This window comes from Neoarius graeffei, chromosome 14 (genome assembly GCF_027579695.1).
Source record: "Neoarius graeffei isolate fNeoGra1 chromosome 14, fNeoGra1.pri, whole genome shotgun sequence".
NCBI classification, from domain to species: domain Eukaryota; kingdom Metazoa; phylum Chordata; class Actinopteri; order Siluriformes; family Ariidae; genus Neoarius; species Neoarius graeffei.
In genome coordinates this window covers 7,688,819-7,708,488 of record NC_083582.1, presented here as the reverse complement: position 1 = coordinate 7,708,488, position 19,670 = coordinate 7,688,819, and the positions used below count along the sequence as shown (strand labels likewise).

At 42.2% G+C, this 19,670-nt stretch overlaps 1 protein-coding gene across 3 annotated transcripts in view; it reads right to left on the bottom strand.

Annotated features, from left to right (window-relative positions):
- Positions 1-19,670, bottom strand: part of oat (ornithine aminotransferase) — a 118,554-nt gene that overhangs the window by 73,236 nt on the left and 25,648 nt on the right. Inside the window, exon 1 of one of the 3 annotated variants that reach the window (XM_060939215.1) lies at positions 4,043-4,225. The exons of 1 other annotated variant lie outside the window; for it this stretch is intronic. The gene's annotated coding sequence lies outside the window, so the exon portion shown is untranslated. One more of the 3 variants, XM_060939214.1, reaches the window with a different exon arrangement.

The following is a 19,670-nucleotide window of genomic DNA, read 5'->3' as shown; positions in this document are numbered from 1 at the left end:
TGGCGCAGGATCTGTTTACTTCCGGTTTCGGGTGACGTCAGTGAAAGGGGTCTATAGGTGCAAAATGTTTTTTTTTATTTTTAAAGTCTAATAAATCAGAAAGTTTGATTTCTTTTGAACACATACCTAGTTGCCTAAAGAGTATAACACGAGTAATAAATAAGAAAATTTGAAAAATCTGGTGTGCTTTAATGTGGAGATACGGGGCGTCAAAGTTGCTCCAAAGCACATTTTATGATTTTCAGCAAGCCATAACTTGGCAAATATTGAACTGTGAACTTTCTATTTTCGTATTTAAAGGCGTCTGGCATTGAAGAACAATCCTTGAAAATTTCATGTATCTTGCATGAATAGTTTCAAAGTAACGACTTCTGGAAGTTAGGTGCGTTTTCTGTAGCACGCGTTTTAACAGTGAAATTGGGGCCACGCCCCTTTTTTAAAGCCCCTATTGAGGTATTTCACCTGACGTCACAGGGTCACGTGACGCCCCGGTGTCCGCCATTTTGAGCATCAAGCTAGCTAATGTCAACAACAGTAGCTGATATGTTACTGTAGCAATGTTTACGTTCAGTCATTTGGATGACTGTTAAAACCTTTCAGTCTCAAGTTTTTCCTTTACTGGATTTACTAGTTTACTGAGCTAGCGCGCTCGGGGAAGCTGGGAGCTAGCGCGCGTGCTAGCCTGCCGGCCGGCCGGCGCGCTAGCTCAGTAAACTAGTAAATCCAGTAAAGGAAAAACTTGAGACTGAAAGGTTTTAACAGTCATCCAAATGACTGAACGTAAACATTGCTACAGTAACATACTAGCTATGATGTTGTTGACATTAGCTAGTGCTAACAGCTAGTTGCTAATACACTGCTACAACTACACCGACCCTAATAATACAGTTCTTGGTCATTGCCTGGTAACAGTAAATTTATAACGGGCCATGTCTCAACAGACTAAGAAGTTATTTCAATGACATTTAAGAACATTTTGTTTATCCTGAGGACCGAAAGTAAATGAAAATGTGAACAAACCTTCGCTGTAATAAGATGGCGACCACCGGCTCCAGGGACGACCCGCTGATGTAGGCATGTTACCCAGCCTGACACAAAATATTTGTAGGCATCCAAACTCTTATACGCTTTCAGATCAATACCTGTGTTTTTAACGACATAGGTATACAGATCATGTGGGCCGAAGTCAGGTAAAGACGAGGGCTTCGTGTACTTCCGTACGTCAGTGAACAATCCTGGTGGAAGCAGGTAAACGTCGTTCTCTAAGCCTGCTAACCTCAATTTTTGCAAATACCTCTCCCTCTGCTCGCCCTGTAAATGCCCTACGTCGCTGGATAGTGAAGGTGTTTTCTGCATCTCGCTCCTTTTTCTTTTATGTTTTTCGTTTGTCGCCTTCCTCGCATTCAAACTGATTCGAGCCGTGACGTCCAAAATGGCAGCATCACATGACTTGGTCATGTGAGTGAAATACCTCAATATCTCAAACTAACGAAGGTACAAGCCTAAAATTTTGTACACTATTTATTGGGCACACGGACAATATTTCCAGAAAGTATGAAGCAAATCTGAGACGGTCAGTGGTGAGGCCTCTGGTGATTTCACATGGATTGACCCAAAAGAAATCTCTAAACGTCGTATTCAGGGTTACGTTAATCACAGAAGAAACGCAAATTAAAAACACTCCCGTTACAATTTCACGACCTCGAGGTAGTACATCACGTCTTTATTATAGTGTGCACACGAGTAACTGTCCGAGAACAAAAAGTTAAAATATAAAATAACATTCTGTGCTGGATCAAGTGCTATTCTATATTCTATGCTCTGCTGAGTAACGACTGTGGAAGCCATTTTGTTCAGTGACTAATGTAATTACAACACACTCCAACTATTCACGCAGCACGATGCTAACGTACGATCAACACTCGCCATCATTATAAGCTGCTTTTACAGGGATGGATCCAGACCTAGAACCGAGGTCTAGCCAGCTACATGGACTATAGTCACGCTCAACCAACTGATCAGTGGGTCAGGATCCGACCACCTGCGGTAAGCGGTGCTGCTTACCCAACCTACGTAATTACCTGCATTCTTACGATGGTTTGTATAGCGCGACCTGAGACAAAGAATTTAGCTCAAGCCAATAAAACGCTCTAGAAAGGGGTCAAAATTCGCCATGAATAACGGGTCAAGCCGCAGTCGTACCGGGGAAAGTTTGGCAGCGTTAGGTTTAGGTGGCCGAATTATGAATTTTTAAACCCGTGCGTGTTCATGCCGCTGGAGCCTTAAAAGTTTTCGGCAAGCAGCGCTCACATGGGGCTTCGGGGGCGAATAGCCTCGTCAAGTGGAGCAAGTTGTGCCCGGAACCAAGACGTTCCAGAACACCTCAAAGCGGAGCAAGTTGCACCGATCCGTGTCAAATTGTCCTGGAACAAATTGGGTTTGGAAGGGCAGTTGTGCCGGGGCAACATGTTCCAGGAACAATTCATTCTGGAGCAAGTGCCCGGGTAAAAACTAGCTACAGATAGTCATTAGATCACACGGCCGACAGGTGATGAGTTTATACCATCGTGTGTTGTCCGTCGTCCACAGTTCACGAAAATCGCTTCTTCTCTTTCAATTCTTCAGAGTTTTACTCTTTTTAGGCACGATGGTAGGTCTGCCTGGGGTGTATATAGCTTCTACCCTAATCTGCATAATTGCAGTTAATAAATCAAGATATGCAGTAATTAAGCCCTTATTGAGCAGTTTCCACACAAATCACTTCTCCAATTTTGATTCTTTCTGGCATGAAGGTAGGGGTAGCTATGATGCATATAACTTCTACCCAGATTTGCATAATTACAATTTTTAACAAAGTTATGGACTAATTAAGCCTTAATAAGCAGTTCAACAAAAATCACAGTCAATTCCTCGCCGTTTTGGATTTTTTCCGGCGAATAGGTGGATAGCCCTAGGGCGGATAGAGCTTTTGTATATAGCTTGCAACATTTATTGCGCAAAGTGGCCCACTTTAGATCGCGCCTTCTGGACTTGACCAGGCCAGAGCGAGCGACGCCGTCACTGACCGTCTCGTTTATATGCCTCGTCTTGTCAGCTTTTATTTTCCCTAGAAGCACACCATGGGGATCCAGAGGGAGACGGGATTTCGACACACCGTGTACGTGTGGATGGAGGTTTTGACAATAACGCTCTCTCTCGAATAATCAGCAGCTCCATTTCACAGCCGCAACAATAAGGTCTTTACTGAATGCACACTCGACCCACTGTTCACCTAATCCCCTGGACTAATCCACGCATTCAGCTGAACACGCACACTAAAAGATTTACAGAGGAGGTGAAACGTGTCTGATGTCAGATCGGGTCACGGCGTGAAGGACACGTCAGTATGAGCAAAGACTCTGAAAAGCACGTTTTACAGGAATAAAAGGAAATTAAATAAGCAGCATTAGGACCATTTTAATTCAAGTTAAACTGTGATGGAGATGGGGGGGGAGAGAGAGAATTATTTGCATGCATTATTTATGAGATTATTTTAACTGTTATGGAGGCACAGGAGTGCCATAAAAACAATAATACAATAAATAGGCAAAGAAAATTAATGTAAAATTAAATAAAATAGGAAGTGTCAAAATAATTAGAAAAATATTTCTTGATTGTAATATTTTTAAATAATTCTTTATTCCTTTTCTCTCTCTCTCTCCCATGATTGAAACGTTAAAAGAAGAAAAAAAAAGTAGGAATAACAGTGATCATAAAATAAATAACACAGATTCTAAATTTGACAAACAATTGCGATAAATAATTGTCCAAGTCTAGTGTGTGATATTAAAAATAAATACATCTGCTCTCTCTTCTATAACAGACAGATTGTGAGCAAAAAGAAATACGCAAACAACAATAAAAGATTGTTTTCCTCTTTCAGTCATGTAGATACAGGGATATAAACTTACAGCTCCGTGAAGCTCAGTCTCCTAACGCTTCCCAGAAGCACTGAAACAAGAGCTTAGACAGTAACGGTAATCTACAGACTACACATGCTGACCTCGATTCCTTCGTGAAGCTGGAAGTTGATAGGCCGAGAGTGCACAACCCCTCACACACCCACCGTCACGCAGCCAGCACCCAAATGCTTTCTCTCTCTCTCTCTCTCTCACACACACACAGCTGTGATGGATCTGAGAAACCCCTCTTGCGCCAGCGAGACAAGTCTGGGCTGGGCGTGTCCTAATCCCTCGAACAGCTTTATTTAAACCCGAAACAGGAGTTTAAAGGCCGAGAGAAAGGCTTTTTTTTTTTTGCACCAAAACAGAACAGCAGTTAAATTCGGTGAGGTTTATTGAGTCCCTGGACAGAGGGCAAATGGGTCGTTCCAGGTCAACTCAACCAGAGCCTCCCACCTCAACTTAATGGATGGATGGACAGACGGATGCCAGACAAATGGCCCTTTTCCACTACCCTTTTTCAGCTCACTTCAGCCCGACACGGCTCGCGTTTCGACTACCAAAAACCAGCACGACTCAGCTCGCTTCAGCCCTGCTTAGCCCCTAAAACTCGCACCGTTTTGGAGTGGGGCTGAAGCGAGCCAAGCCGTGCCGAGTGAGGTTGGGGGCGTGAGCAGACACTCCCCTGTGCACTGATTGGTGACGAGGAGTGTCCTCACATGCCCACACACGCCCCGCGAGCGCGCTGGGATCTGTGAACACCGCAAACCCGGAAGAAGAAGAATTACGAATTACAAGAATTTCTGAAGCCTTATGCGCCTCGCCTCATCTATACGCTCTTGCCAGTATCTGTTGGCGTTGTCGGTGACAACAAGCCACAGCACCAAGACCAGCAACACTAACGACTCCATGTCCTCCATGTTTATTGTTTACTATCCGGGTCGTGAGACTACCGCTTAAAAGCTCACTGAATCAGTGACATACAGAGCATCGTGGACGAGTTCGCGGAGCGCAAGGCTCGTCGTATGCCCTTCAAATAATGCGCGCAGTAGGCTATTGATGTTTTATTATGAGCCATGTACAGTATGCCGCCTAATGTTTTTTTGTTTCTGAGTTACATGTTCGTTTGAAGGACTTAATGTACAAAATAACATAGTTGCACCCCGTAGTGTTGAAATTGGTAAACACAGTGCATTCAGTGAGGTTTGCACCGCCCTCCTTTTATTTCTGACTCTTCCTGTCACCGTTGCAACCTCTGAGCGCTCATTCGTATGCCCTTCAAATAATGTGCACAGTATAGGCTATTGATGTTTTATTATGAGCCATGTACAGTATCCTAATGTTTTTTGTTTCTGAGTTACATGTTCGTTTGAAGGACTTGATGTACTAAATAACATAGTTGCACCCGGTAGTGTTGAAATTGGTAAACACCGCAGTTGCGGACATTTTGTAGCCTAAAATGATGTTATGATAAGCTTTAATAAAGGGCCCGGTCATTTGCCCCGCCCCCGGCCCGGCTCTGACTTGTTCCGCCACTGTCACTGATGTCACTGTTTGCGCTGCTTAACGACATCACGTGACGTCCACCCACTTTCGCTAACTCCACCCAATGTGTCCACCCACTTCCAGCCAGCACGGTTCAGCGCGGTTGTAGTCGAAATGCAACTCCAACAGCCCCGCTCAGCCCGACTCGGCTCGGCACGGCTCAGCCCGACTCAGCCGCGTTTGTAGTGGAAAAGCGGCATAAGCGATCTGAACAGCTAGCTAAAAATAAGTTACCACAAATTTAGATCCCAGATCATCATAATTAACAATTTATGCAAGGTCAAAGTTGGCTCAGAAGAGAAACATTAGCATTTTTTGTGCATAAATGATGCCAATGTTTGTCTAAAGGGGTGTTCACACGGCACATGTTTGCATCGATGCTGCACCGATGTATTTTGTTGCGATATGGGTCAGTCCATGAAATGATGTTACTTTTCATTGGTCCGGGTTTACATAATCATTTCATCTTGAATTTCCATGATTTAAAGAAATATTTAGCAGATTATCCATAAATATTGTTTGAAGAAATAAAATAAATAAAAAAAATGAAGTTTTCTTTTGAAATAAAGAAATGTGAAACATTTTTTTCCCGTGACTGGACACGGATGACACGTTTTTTGTGACATGGAATATTTGCTGACTTTGAGCTTAAATAAACCTTCATTACTTTCTGAGAATTTCAATAAAATTAGTTTCATGGTACTTGCAGTTTAGTTTTACACTCACATAATAAAGTTAAGAAGGTTCTATAAACTATTTAGCTTCGAATTCATCCATTAAAAATAGGTTGTGAACGTAACATTGTGATGTCCTACCGAGTTACGTTAGAAACCAGGCTTATAAAAAATGATAAAACGAGTTGAAATCATCTCATCTCATTATCTGTAGCCGCTTTATCCTGTTCTACAGGGTCGCAGGCGAGCTGGAGTCTATCCCAGCTGACTACGGGTGAAAGGCGGGGTTCACCCTGGACAAGTCGCCAGGTCATCACAGGGCTGACACATAGACACAGACAACCATTCACACTCACATTCACACCTACGCTCAATTTAGAGTCACCAGTTAACCTAACCTGCATGTCTTTGGACTGTGGGGGAAACCGGAGCACCCGGAGGAAACCCACGCGGACACGGGGAGAACATGCAAACTCCGCACAGAAAGGCCCTCGCCGGCCACGGGGCTCGAACCCGGACCTTCTTGCTGTGAGGCGACAGCGCTAACCACTACACCACCGTGCCGCCCCCCGAGTTGAAATCATGATTGATGTTTTTGATATAAAGAAGAATATACTATAAAACGATGTAGGTAGAAAGAAATTTAAACAAACGGCAATAAAAGAAATTATCGATGTTTTTTTCTCACATCCTAACTTAGCGTCCACTCACTTCCTGGTTCGTTCACAACCTGCGAGACCTATTTACTCAATCTAGGTCAGCTGAACTGACGCGAGATAACTTCTCGCGGGATCTCACACACCACAACACGGGCTCTAGAGAAGTGCAGATATAAGTGTGACTAAGTAAAGTAATGAATTCAATAATCTCATTTACCCCATATAGGATGAAACTGTTTCCTGTTAATGACTGTTGTTATTGTTCAAATCTTAGAGATTTTATGAAGTTTGTGAAATACTGGTATTTCATATTTTCAGTGTTTATGATGTTGAACTAATATTTCTAATGAATTCTTATTCAGTGTTTAGGTTTAAAGTAAGCAAATAAAAGCAAAAAATTGATTTTATCAATATTTTTCCTTTATTTTTAAAAGCTTGTTCGTGTCCTTGTTACATTAGCAACCGGGTAAATATTTATGGATTTTATCATACATTGTAGAGCAGGAGTTCTCTTAACAACTATGTTATATTTTCTTATATAGTCAATGCTTCATGGAAATAAAAGTTGTTCTCAGTTGTAAATTGTTTTAAGTGACTCCCTCTATGTCACATTTTGGTAACCCCATTTCATGGACTGACCCATTTATCTTACACCGGTGTAAATTTTGTGGAGCGTTCACACGTCACAAACCTGCTTACTAGAGAGAAGCGTGTTCGCACCGGTGCAGCCCCACTTGCGTTCACACGGCAGTTTTTGCGACGGTGCTATACGATAGTAATAATGTGGAAATGAAATATGCGCATGCGTGAAAATGGACTTCCTTTTCCCGGTTGTCATGGCATCACCAAGCGCCGGGAAAACAACGTGGATGAAGACACCAGTGTTGCCAGATACTGCTGACGTTTTCCAGCCTAAAATATGTTCAAATCCACCAAAATGCACTTAAAACCCCCCAATCTGGCAACACTGGAAGACACGCAGTTCTGTTGTTGTTGATATTCGCCATTTTGGAAGTGCAAAATACCAGGATGCAAATTATGCAATGCCCGTATGTAATCAGCTCTCCTCACGCGTAGCGAGTCTACCCCTGTAGCGTTCAGACGGCCCATTTTATATCGGTGCTGCCCCGCAAACTAGCATTTACTCCGGAGTAAATTTCTTAAACCACCTCCCGAGCAGGGTTAGATTTGCACCGGTTTAAGCAGCTTTCAGGGGCGACACCGCTATAACTTTGTACAGTGTGAACGCTCTACCGGGGCAGCCCCGGCGCGACACCGGAGTAAAAGTTGCCGTGTGAACACCCCTTAAGAAGGAAAGCTATTACATACCTAATTATTACATATTATTTGATATTCTTAACCTACTTTAAAAATATATAAAATACCAGCTATGCACTGTGTCCCACTCCCTGGATTTTGACCCCCTAAAATAACGGATAATTTGGCATTTTCATTCTGGGTCAAGTTTGCATGTTCCTTCCTTTAAATTGCATATCCTGGACCTAGTGTTTTTTTTTTTTTTATATGAAAGTATGTCCCTTTACACACTCATCCAGAAGGGTTAATTTCGCACAAGACCATCTGTCTACAGCAGAAAAAAATAAAATAAAACACGTCTGGAAAAATCCCAAGGGAGTCGTGACGTCGCGTGCGGATCCGCCAGCAGGCTGAGAGACCCTGCATGGGTTCAGCGCCCAGTCTGTGGAGACCAAGTTTAGCAGCCAGCGATCTTGCATTGAAATATGGAATTGTCACCTGAGCGCAATGTTACTTCACCTTTGGATGAAGAATATAATGAGATGTCAGAACTGCGGCTTCATCTGTTTGGATTTGATGATGATGATTCAAGTAGTGAAGACGACGGAGACAACACCGGGCATGTAAATAATACGGCGGTGGAAGGGTCACGGCACTTGGCCTTCTGTCAGGGGAGACGAACACGGCTGGCTCCTTTGGTGACACTGACACAGATGGAGACGGTGTTGCTTGGGGCATTCTGACAGATGGAACTGCGTCTTCTTTCAGATCAAGTTGCTTCTTGAAGCCCATTTCCCACTGCAAAGAGTTCTCAAAGTCGTCGGGCTTTATGAAGCGAGCCCCGCATATGACGCTGTGGTCTGCTGCATGTTGCCAGTTTTTCTGGGTGCCTCGCACGAAGCGCTCCCATTTCTCTCTCATTGTCCGGTCTTTTGGAAAACGATGAGTACTAATCCCATCAAGATTGGTGTTGCTCCACCCTGCTACGATACATCTGTTAACCATTTTAATAATCACGCGATAACGTTGAAGTTTGCAGGAAACCACCAGGTCGTTTTCTCATAAACAAACCAGCGCTGACGTAGGATTCAGAAGGAGGCGTCCTGCACGCGACGTCACGAAAATCAATGTTTCCCGGGAAATCCAAACGGCGGGTTTTTTCAGAGGCGGACCAATTCGCCTCAAATGGCTTGATTTCAAGTGAATTTTTCTGGTATTGCGCAAGGTAAAAAAAATTGCACAAAATGCAAAATGTGACAGATATTTGACCAAAGTTGAATATAAAATAGGAGAATTACATTGATCCTGCTCCTGAATTTACCCAAGATGTGCACTTTAAGAGCTAGAACATCTACAGCCATGCAAATCCATGAAGGGCATAAGAAGTTGGTCCACAACAGTATAGTGTTAAAGATATGGACAGCTGTGGTGTAGTTTTCATAATAAGCACTCTAACTTACTAGAAAATGCAATCATGAGGCCATCCTTAAAAAAAAAAAAATCCGTTTCCTGTCCACCAGGTGAGCAAAAAAATTTTCAGTCGGGAGAGATGGATTTATTTATTTTTTTATATATGGATGGATAAGAAATTGCAATGCTGTGTTTGCTTTTTCTTTCAGTACTTTTTTATTACAAAAGCAGACACACATTTAATAAAATATGACGGTTTAATCAACTGAAACTTGTACAAAAACTTTAAGTTAGCGTTTTAAATGCTGACTGCAACATTTGCAAAACTTTTACAAAGGTACTTAAAATGTCCGACACACGGGCTTTTTGTAGTTCTAAATCGAGCGTTAGGCCGAGTTCGGATGAAATTACACTATTAAAATGATCACTGAATGATTTGTTTTTCTGAATCTTTACTATTTTGTTGTTCGCTAGAATACCATTTTGTGATTTCACACTTAAGCAAATGTTTGAAAACTTCGGATCGCCTTCCTTCATGGTGGCTGCCATTTTTTTGTGCCGCACGGCGCATGCGCAGAGCTGATTCAGTTCTATATTCTGCGCGGAATGCAGGGCTTTCCACAAGCGCCGGCTGCCGGACGTACAGCCGACTACACGATTAAGTCTAGCCGGCTACTTTAATGACTTATTTTTGTAGCCCACAGGCTCTAAATATTAATTTTCGATTTTAATAAAATTAAATGTTTATCTCACGGACTGACAATAATGTCAAACTGAACCGCACTCATTTAAGTTGTGATTCGCGCTGTTTGTACCGATAATAACCACAAATTCCCCGCCGACTTCGTTGATCGAGGGAGAGTAACTCATCCGCGGCCCCGACATGCGGTGTGTGCGCGCGCACTCGGCGGAGGCAGTAGTGTGTCGGAGTGAACAGAGGCAGAGATGACGCTTATTTTGTCTCCGGTAAACCAGTCTTCTCTCGTTCAATTACGTGCTGGCATCAAAAGACACCGTTGGTTGTAAATGAACCCAAACTGAGTGGTTGGAGTGTATTTTCATACACAAATGGAGAAATGTTGGCTGAGTGTGTAATTGTGTCGCCCCACTGCAGACCGTTGTCGTTGTTAATTCATAGCATGCTCAGCTGCGTGAATGTGTCATGCACCGAAAATAAGAGATTTACAAGCCAGGAACGCCTCATGATGCAATACGCAAGAAAAGAAAGAAGATTTACTGCCATTTTACTTTGTATTTGAGTAAAGTGAATAAATAAATGGTCTGTGGAAAATACATTTAATCCTGGGAACTGCGTGCACAGGAGTTTATTTTGTGTTTACTCCCCCCGGCTGGCTACTTATTTGTCATGGCTGGCTAGTATGAGCCTTAGTGGAAAGCCCTGGGAATGCGCAAATGTCAAGTTCGATTTTAGATTTACGAACCCGAAAAAAATGTTGAAAAACCGGCGTTAAAAAAAAAAAATTTTTTTCAACCGCACAAACGGCACTCACCCGGCCGGTGGACCGGAAACAGAACATTTTTTAATAAATGGCCTTATGCTACACTGAATGTGAATACAATGAATGTGTTTATAAGTACATAATCTTTCTGCAAAGTTAAATGTATGAATTAAGTTCTTTTTTCCTTTAAGTATGTTTTAATCTTAATCTAGTCCATTTAATAAAGTGCCAAAATTTAAACTTGATAATATGCAGCTGCCTTACTTTTCTTTTCAGTGTATCTTAGTTATACATACAGTACTAGTGCATCTCAAAAAATTAGAATATTGTGAAAAAGTTCAATATTTCCCATCAGTTATTTAAGAAAGTGAAAATATTATATATTATAGACTCATTACACAAACTAAAATGTTTCAAGCATTTTTCTATTTTAATCAGTATGGCATACAGTACAAAAAAAAAAAACATCTCAAAATATTAGAATATTTCATTTCGAGTTTGAGTAAAACAGTATGAACACAGTGCATCTCTCAGTCTAGTTCAGTACACACAACCACAGTCATGGGGAAGACTGCTGACTTGACTGTTGTCCAGAAGATGATCACTGATGCCCTCCACAAGGAGGGTAAGCCACAAAAGGTCATTGCTGAAAAGGGTGGCTGGAAAAGGTGCACAAGCAACAGGGATGGCCGCAGTCTTGAGAGGATTGTCAAGAAATGTTGATTCAAGAACTTGGGAGAGCTTCACAAGGAGTGGACTGAGGCTGGTGCCAGTGTATCAAGACCCATCACGAACAGACATCTTCAAGAAAGGGGATACAACTTTCGCATTCCTAATATCAAGCTACTCCTGAGCCAGAGACAATGTCGGAAGTGTCTTATCTGGGCTAAGGAGAGAAAGAAATGGACTGTTGCTCAGTGGTCCAAAGTCCTCTTTTCAGATGAAAGTACATTTTGCATTTAATTTGGAAATCACGGTTCTAGAGTCTGGAGGAAGAGTGGAGAGGCACAGAATCCAAGGTGTTTGAAGCCCAGTGTGAAGTTTCCACAGTCTGTAATGATTTGGGGTGCCATGTCATCTGCTGGTCTTGGTCCACTGTATTTTATCAAGTCCAAAGTCAACACAACCATCTACCAGGAGATTTTAGAGCACTTCATGCTTCCATCTGCTGACGAGCTTTTTGGAGATGCTGATTTCCTTTTCCAGCAGGACTTAGCACCTACCCACAGTGCCAAAACTACTACCAAATGGTTTGCTGACCATGATATTACTGTGTTTGACTGCCAGCCAACTTGCCTGACCTGAACCCCATAGAGAATCTATGGGGTATTGTCAAGAGGAAGATGAGAAACACCCGACCCAAAAATACAGATACGCTGAAGGCCACTATCAAAGCAACCTGGGCTTCAATAACACCTCAGCAGTGCCACAGACTGATCACCTCCATGCCACACCGCACTGATACAGTAATTCATGGTAAAGGAGCCCCAACCAAGTATTGAGTGTATAAATGAATATACTTTTCAGAAGTTGGACATTTCTGTATTGTAAATACTTTTTTGATTGATCTTAGGGAATATTCTAATAATTTGAGATACTGGATGTTTGATTTTCATGAGCTATAAGCCATAATCATCAAAATTAAAACAAAAAAGGCTTTAAATATTTCACTTTACATGTAATGAATATAGAATATATGAAAGTTTACCTTTTTGAATTAAATTATGAAAAAAAAGGAACTTTTTCATGGTATTCTAATTTTTTGAGATGCACTAGTATATTACGGTAATTGCATCAGAAACAAACATTCTAAATCATTACAGTTACAGTAAGCAGTCCCCCCAGGATTCCGCGGGCCTTTTTTGTGATTGTTGTGGGCTAAAATGTCTGATGTTGCGGGGGGTTTTCCAAAAAATTGCGATGAAAGTTGAGGTGTTTTTTAGGTTTTTGTTGCGATTACATTGCGGGAGGAAGTGAAAGTTGCGAGAAATTGTTGCGATTTTCTCTTTTTGTGATTACAATTGAGTGATAGGTTAAATATTAAGTTAGACTTTTTCACGGCTGAATTGTGCAGATTAGGGATGGCGAAAACTAAAAAAAATCTTGACCGACCACCGAGCCTCATTAGCCGGTTAAAGTCGGTTAACCTAGGAGTTTAAACAGGGATGCAAACGGCGCGCCTTTTTCACGGCTCGTGCAGATCCGATTTTTTTAGGGGGGGCGTTGGAGTGTCTGAATAATTTCATCAGAGTAAATTCTGTATTAAAATTACTACATAAGCAAATGCCGTTACAGTCCATGAAAAAGTCGGCATCTGCGCCTTTAGTTTGTGTGGAGAGATATGATCTGCAATAACATGCATTGTTGGCTACAGACCGAAACATACTTTCAGAATGCACTGGCCAAGGCAGGACTAAACTCCATGTGCCTTCTAATAATAATTAAAAAAAAAAAAAAAACCCAGAATAGTAATTTGTAAGCTAAAAAGCCTGTGTCTACACTTTTCTTTCGCCGAGTGGCAGCCAATGTTGCCAGATATTGCTGACGTTTTCCAGCCCAAAATATGTTCAAAACCCGCCAAAATCCACTTAAAACTGCCCAAATGGGTGGGAAACCGCCCAATCTGGCAACACTGGTGGCAGCTGTGTTCAACTGGGGTGGGACATGACTGAATGGGTGCTTCTGATTTGTCAGCTGTCTTTAACTGGGGCGGGACATGACTGAATGGGTGCTTCTGATTTGTCAGCTGTCTTTAACTGGGGCGGGACATGACTGAATGGGTGTTTCTGATTTGTCAGCTGTCTTTGGCCACGTACACACGTAGCCAGGTATTTTTAAAACCGAACATTTTCCCCCCTCCGTTTATAAAAATGTTTTATCCACACCACCTCGTCTTCGAAAAAAAATCCCTTCCACACATAACCGAACATCTGCGTTTTCAATCACATTCATTAGCATTCCAAACCTGTAGATGGCATTATTTCCCCAAATCACATGAGAATAGATCTCTGTTGGCGTCACTTCCGCCTAAACATAAAACATGGCGCCAAGCTCGTTCGTCTGGACAGACTCGGAGACAGAATTGCTTCTAAACACAATTTTGGAGGATAAACTTAATCTGGCTTCTGCAGTAAACAAAGGTCGCACGTTTGACGTCAGGGCAGATTTGTTGTCATTTTTTTGGCGCAGATTGTGACGTTCTAAAACGCAAAACTCCAGTTATCTCTGTCTACACGAAAAGGCATACACGGAGTTTTCAAAAATCTTCACTTTGCCTGGAGTTTTTTTAAATATTGGTTTTTGATGTGTTTTCATGTGGATGACAGGCCAAAACGTAGAAAAATATCTTCGATTTAGCAGATACCCGGCTACGTGTGGACGGGGTCTTTAACTGGGGCGGGACATGACCGAATGGGTGTTTCTGATTTGTCAGCTGTCTTTAACTGGGGCGGGACATGACTGAATGGGTGTTTCTGATTTGTCAGCTGTCTTTAACTGGGGCGGGACATGACTGAATGGGTGTTTCTGATTTGTCAGCTGTCTTTAACTGGGGCGGGACATGACTGAATGGGTGTTTCTGATTTGTCAGCTGTCTTTAACTGGGGCGGGACATGACTGAATGGGTGTTTCTGTTTTGTCAGCTGTCTTTAACTGGGGCGGGACATGACTGAATGGGTGTTTCTGATTTGTCAGCTGTCTTTAACTGGGGCGGGACATGACTGAATGGGTGTTTCTGATTTGTCAGCTGTCTTTAACTGGGGCGGGACATGACTGAATGGGTGTTTCTGATTTGTCAGCTGTCTTTAACTGGGGCGGGACATGACTGAATGGGTGTTTCTGATTTGTCAGCTGTCTTTAACTGGGGCAGGAGGGCGGGACATGACTGAATGGGCGTTTCTGATTTGCCAGCTGTTGTCCTTACACCACATGGCATGCCCCAAGCGTTTACAAAACACAGAATTCCAGATTCTCCGCTCCAGAACAATTGATTTTTTTTTTCACCGACAACCAAAAAAAAATTAACCGGTTAATGTTGATTCGGTCAACCATCGGTCAAAAGGTCATCGGTTAACATCCCTAGTGCAGATCCGATTTTTTTTTTTTTTTTTTGGGGGGGGGGGGGGGCATTGGAGTGTCTGAATAATTTCATCAGAGTAAATTCTGTATTAAAATTACTAAATAAGCAAATGCCGTTACAGTCCATGAAACATAGGAAGTATGAGAAAAAAACAGTAAATCAGAAAGCTGCACAAATCCGCGAAAACGTGCGCAGCTTTCTGATTTACTGTTTTCTTCTCATACTCATACTTCCTATGTTTCATGGACTGTAACGGCATTTGCTTATTTAGTAATTTTAATACAGAATTTACTCTGATGAAATTATTCAGACACTCCAACGCCCCCCCTAAAAAAAAAAAAAATCGGATCTGCACGATTCAGCCGTGAAAAAGGCGGCATCCGCCAAAAGGCACGCCGTTTGCATCCCTGTTTAAACTCACAGGTTAACCGACTTTAACCGGCTAATGAGGCTCGGTGGTCGGTCAAGATTTTTTTTAGTTTTCGCCATCCCTAGTCCAGATCCCTTTGTGATCAACAGGAGGTCATGATGATCGATTCTCTTCACTGTATTGCATAAGATGGAGCAAACCACTGGGCATATTTTCATGCATATTTTTGTTACAACACTACTTAATTATAGGTAATTAAGGGATCCCTGTAGATTTTCAGTCTATCGTATACTTCAGTAATCTATAACACAACAGTTTAACTTGCATGTTGGACTTTAAGGTGAAGTTTCAAATGTGTATACATTAATACTATTTAGGTCAGAAATCATTGAAACACTGGTCAAATCTACCCTATAATCATCATGGATCTAAAACCTCTCAGAGACCCTGAAAATGCACCTGAGAGCATCTGTTTTCAGAAGTGTTTCCGGGGCGCATGCTCATTTAGCAGACCCTCCAGGATGTTGCGATTTGCAACTTCAATGCAAATTCAACCAATCCCCGCGAATTCAGGGCGGTGTTGCAATTCTATCCAATCACCGCAACTTTCCCGCAAATTTGACCAATCGCTGGCGTCGTCTTGAGGTGATGTCGACAAACTACCTTCCGCCTTACTTCCGTGTATACGTTCAAGAGAAGCAGCACGTGCGCAGTGTTGCCAGACTGGGCGGTTTTAAGTGCATTTTGGCGGGTTTTGAACATATTTTGGGCTGGAAAACATCAGCAGTATCTGGCAACACTGCATGATGTGCGAGTCAGTGTTTATACCCTTATCTCCTTGATCCCTATCAATTTGCCTACAAAGATAGGAGAAGCACTGGGGATGCTTTATGCACTACATCCCACCTCATACTAAAACACTTGGAAAACAGCAGGGCATATGCCAGATTACTTTTTATGGATTTTAGTTCAGCTTTTAATACTATTGTACCAAACCTTTTAGTAGATAAATTAAAAAGTATGGAAGTCAACCCAGTAATAATAAAATGGTATGAAGCCTTCCTTACTGATAGAACACAGCAAGTAAAGATAAACTCCACACTTTCAGACTCACTGACCATTAATATGGGAGTTCCACAGGGTTGCGTGAGCTCTTCATTACTGTTCACCAGACATGTGGATTCGACTCATGTGACTTGGACTCGAGTCAGACTCGAGTCACCATTTTGATGACTTGAGACTTGAAATCCCTAGATGAGGAATGACTTGCAACTCGACTCGGACTTGCACGCTGTTGACTCGAGACTTGACTTGGACTTGACAGTTTTAGCTTGCAATGACTTGGCGTATCAGGTATAAATATTCTTTTTTTCCCCCCCTCGATTTTGAATCCAAGTACACTCGTTATTATTTGAATGCGGTGTAGCTCCTTGTCCTAGGCTACGACAGCTCAATCCACTAGCACTAGGTGTCACTCAAGCACTTCAACTGGTTCAAATGAAAAACCAAACGGTGATGGGCAACGAGGACGCTGAACATTGATGACGCTGAATGATGAACGGACGGATAAAAACATGATTCCCCGCGTAATTTCCTTTGGATTTAAAGAATACTCCAATACAGATGACAAACGCATTGCTACGTGCAGAACATGTGGAGCCACAATTTCGGACAGCCAGTCAACCACATCAAACTTCGTTCGTCACCTGAGGCTGCATAAGGAAAAGTAAGTAACAAAGCTAGGCTACAGCTAGCAAGAATCTGTACAGGCTAGTTGGTGGCTAGAAGTGGAATGTGTTAATGTATTAACGCTGTCAAGGATTTGTTTTGCTTTGCTGAATGTAAAATAGTGAAGTAGATTTTTTTATTGGATTGCTTTTGTGTTCAGTCTAGTGTTAGATTATGTGGGCTAGGCTACCAGTTAACACACATTGGGAAGGCATAGCCAGAAGGTGGTGATTTGGTCAGAGCAGAGAACGTTTACAAGATTGTTATAAAGGCTCTGGTCAGAACGACACAGACTTATGATAAGAACCGGACAGCAAAGGATAAAACGTGAATCAAATAAACAGTTACCCAGGCTGCAAACTAAGTATGTAAAACAGAAGTTCGCTCTTTGCAATGAGAAAGTCAGTGCTTGTCATGAAAGGCATTTAAACCACTGAGACGAGATGACTAGCAATGCAAGTTAAACCAGGCGTTTAACTGTTTGCTACGTACTGCACCAAGTCGTGGACGCTGTGCGATGCGTGTTATTAGTGCTGGGATTACGTGTCATCAGAGACATTCAATTCTATTCTCTTCTTCTCTCTGGTGTCATGTAGGCAATGTGAATAATGGGCCATTTGGGCTATGTAAAATGTAAGCTCAGCTAGGGCTGTGCCACGTCCCCTTAATTGGCATCGACGATGTTTACAGTGCAAACATCGTGATGGACGATGATATCGTGGGCGGGGGGGGGGGGATTTTAATACCACGTTATTAAATATAATATTATTATTATTATTATTATTAAAAGTATTAGATACTCATCCGAGGCTTTGGCACGTAAAGGAAAAAAAAGCGCTAGGTGATGTGGAATATTTGGCCTTGACAACGGATATGTGGTCCAGCTGCAACATGATGCCCTACATGTCAGCTACCGTACATTATGTGGCAGGGCTCGAAATTAACTTTTTTTCTTTGTGTCCCCCAGTGGTCCCGAATTCTGTGTTGTATTGTCCCGAATGGAAGCAATAGTGTCCCCATTTTTTTCCTCTCTGAAATAACCAGTGGTTAATATTATCATATGAAGTTACTATTATATTTGTAACTATGCGATTTTGAACCCTTTATATCATTTTTACAATAAGTCACAAGACACAAGCGACATGTCCTATACATCATCTACTTCAAAATTACAGTTATTGCATTTTCAGTTTATTAAACTTTGGCGATCTCACTGTATGAATAGATACCCGTTTATTTAAAGGGGCCAACTAGCTCATTCAGAAAATGTTTCAACTCCCTACATCTGCAGTACACTTTAGTTGAAAATAACACCCCTTTTACGTTCATTTCATCTACTTATACCTTGAATATCTGTTGGCACTTATAAGGCCAACTTATAATTTTCACCATTACCATTATCCATAGGCCTGTAATGACCTGGCGACTTGTCCAGGGTGTACCCCGCCTTTCGCCCGTAGTCAGCTGGGATAGGCTCCAGCTTGCCTGCGACCCTGTAGAACAGGATAAAGCGGCTAGAAATAATGAGATGAGACCGTTATCCATTTTTATGAACTTTCCGTTATCCATTACCGTTATCCATTTTTATGAACTTTCTGTTATCCATTTTATGAACTTTCGCTGCCGAAACGTGGGTGCAAATGTTAGCAACATCAGCATAGTGCCAGCAGGTCCGAGCCTAGTTGTGCTGCTGACTGACTAAACTTTCTGAACTAGAAAGACACCAAGAAAACTCACTTATTCTGTTGAACGGTATCTTCCGTCAATATCATCCACATCATTCCTGTTGTATTTTATAACGTGTCTAACAGTGTTCATTAAGTTCATTCAGTTGCTAGCGTTGCCTGCAGACCAGGCGATGACACTTTGGATCCTGAAGGTCCCGGAGACGTTATGTCTGGGCTTTCAGTTTCTTCCCCGCGGTCGGTCCGCTTCAACCACTTAAGCGTTTTTGTTCTGGCAAGAGTCGGCGCAGCGTGTGCGCTAGCAATTCCATTCCAAGTCCATATAATGCGGACTCCGGCCGAAGATTCTAGAACAGAATGCGCTGCTCTGTAGCCTACGGATGCAGGTGCATCGAAAGTGTAGCTACTATGTATTTTTCGCTGTTAACGTTTTAAAATTAAAATTGACAAATTAGGTGAATGTCTACGTATGTGTTACGGCTTTGTAAATAATATTAATGTAGAACTTTTTTTCTAGATCTATTTTTTCCATTGTCCCGGGATTGTCCCAGGTATGATAATTTTGTGTCCCGATGACATTTTTTATGGTCCCCGGGACGTCGGGACACCGTTAGTTTCGAGCGCTGTTATGTGGACCGAGAGTGGGCAATGCAGTCCAAATGCCTGCAGACGAGTTTCATGCCAGAGACACATTCAGCGGACAATTTAGAAGACGCACTGCGCGAGACACTTGCCGAATGGAAAATAGAGAAAAAGATCGCCTGCAACAACGGGGTGAATATTGTCACAGCCATCAGGCAATTGAAATGGCCGTGGTCAAGTTGTTTTGGGCACTATTTGAACCTGGCCATAACCAACTCGCT